Below are 2387 nucleotides of genomic sequence, written 5' to 3' on the forward strand. Positions count from 1 at the left end.
TGAGAAAATCAGTAAGATTGACAAATTCTTATTCACATTAACTAGAGAGCAGAGAGAGACAACCCAAATTAACAAAATTAGAAACAAATAAGGATGCTATCACAACAGACACCAAGGAAATGTAGAGACTCGTAAGGTCATACTTTAAAAACCTGTACTCTGGGCCAGAAGCCAGCAGGACTGGAAGGGGCAATGGGTCTCTGAAGACTCTTCAAGAAATCACAATGTCAACCAACACAGACCTTTCTCTTTCTTCATATGATGAAGGTCAGGGATCTAAGTTTATTAGGAAAGCTAAAGGGACACCCTTTGTCCCCATTGGAATGGCAGGGTTTAAAGCAATTGTTGCATATGGGTTATACAGACTGTAGAGCAGGGGAAATATGAAGATGTCCGTTCACTTGATCCACATGTGTGTGGCAGCCCAGGGCTTTGATATGGGAGCCATGACTCTTGGTATGGGCTATTCCATGTACCAAGAGTTCTGGGCCAAGCCCAAGCCTTACAAGGAGCACTGCTGCCTTGGCCTGGGGAGTGCTGGCTGTAGACAAGCATCTCGCATTGAGGTTCCATGTTTCTGTCTATAATAAATAATGTGGGGTTAAACAACAACACACAGAAACAAAACAAAACCTGTACTCCATGAAATTGGAAAGTCTAAAAGAAGTAGATAATTTTCTCAGTAGGTCCCACTTACCAAAGTTAACTCAAAATCAGATAAGCAATTTAAGCAGACCTGTAACCCCTAGTGAAATAGAGGCAGTCATGTAAAGTTTCTTAACCAAAACAAACAAACAAAAAACAAAGAAACAAAAAAACAGCAACCAAAGACAAATAAACAAATGAACAAACAGCCCAGGACCAGGCGGATTTAGCCTACACTTTTATCAAACTCTCAAAGAAAAGTTAATGCCGATACTCTTCAAATTCTTTCAAAAATATGAAGAAGAAACATTGTCCAATTCATTTTACAAGGCCACAGTGACCCTGATACTCAAACCACGTAAAGACCCAAAAAGAAAGAGAAATACAGACCAACTTCCTCTATGAACATAGTGCAAAAATTCTCAATAAAATAATTACAAACCAAATCCAAGAACACATTAAAAGGATCATCCATTATGAGGATTCATCTTAGAGATTCAGGGATGTTCCACATACAAAGATCAGTAAACATCATCCACCATTTAAACAAACTGAAAGAAAAAAAAAAAAAAAAAATCATCTCATTAGATGGAGAAAAAGTCTTTGACAAAATCCAACACTCCTTCATGATAAAAGTCTTGGAGAGATTAGGGATACAAGGGACATACCTAAACATAATGAAGTCATTTTACAGCAAGCCCATAGTCAACATCAACTTAAATGACATCAACTTAAATGAAAGAATTCCACTAAAATCAGGAACAAGACAACGTTTTCATTCTCGCCATATCTTTTTGTTGTTGTTGTTGTTGTTTTATTTTTATTTTATTCTACTTAATTTTTTTTTTTTTTACCCAACAAGTCTTTTGTGTATATATTAGGACTTCCAGTTTACTATCTAGTAAACATGCACACTTGTGGAAATTAAACAACTCACTAATGAATGGTGAATAGTCAAAGAAGAAACAAAAGATTCCTGACACTAAATAAGTATGAAAATATAACACACACACACACACACACACACACACACACACACACACAAAAATTCTGAAACACATTAAAAGCAGTCCAAGGAGGGAAATTTATTGCTCCAAGTGCCTACATTTAAAAAAAAAAGAAAAGAAAGAAAGAGACTTCATCCCCTGGGCTTCATAACTTTCCGGCTTTCCCAGAGGCCATGCCACAGACCCCAGACAGGAGCCTGGTAGTACCATCATCAGATAGGCTTCATCCAGCAACTGATGGAAACAGATGCCGAGACCCACAGCCAAATATTAGGCAGAACCATGGGAATCCTGAAGAAGAGGGGAAGGAAAGACTGAAGGAGCCAGAGTAGTCAAGGACACTACAAGAAAACCCATAGAATCAACTAACCTGGGCCCATAGTGTCTCGCAGAGTCTGAACTGCCAACCAGGAAACATGCATGGGACAGACCCAGGCCCTCTGCAGGAATGTTACAGTGTGTAGTTTGTGGGACTCCTAGGAGCAGGGCCTGTCTTGGACTCTGTTGCCTGACTGTGGGATCTTCTCTTCCTAGGGGCTGCCTCATCTGGTCTCAATAGGAGAAGATGCGCCTAGTCAGTACCGCAACTTGAGATGCCAAAGCTGATTGACATCCCTGGGAGGCCCCACCTTTTCTGGAGAGAAGGGGAGGAGGGGTGGATCAGGGAAGAGGAGGGCGCATGGACTTGGAGGATAGGAGGGAGGAGAAAGTGTAGTCGGGATGTAAAGTAAATGA

The 2387-nt window shown here is 40.3% G+C and overlaps 1 pseudogene; it reads left to right on the forward strand.

The window, feature by feature from the left end:
• Positions 1–224: 224 nt before the first annotated feature.
• Positions 225–587, forward strand: LOC127205985 (HIG1 domain family member 1A, mitochondrial-like; annotated as a pseudogene).
• Positions 588–2387: the final 1800 nt, after the last annotated feature.

The sequence above is a fragment of the Acomys russatus genome, chromosome 2 (assembly GCF_903995435.1).
Source record: "Acomys russatus chromosome 2, mAcoRus1.1, whole genome shotgun sequence".
Taxonomy (NCBI): Eukaryota; Metazoa; Chordata; class Mammalia; order Rodentia; family Muridae; genus Acomys; species Acomys russatus.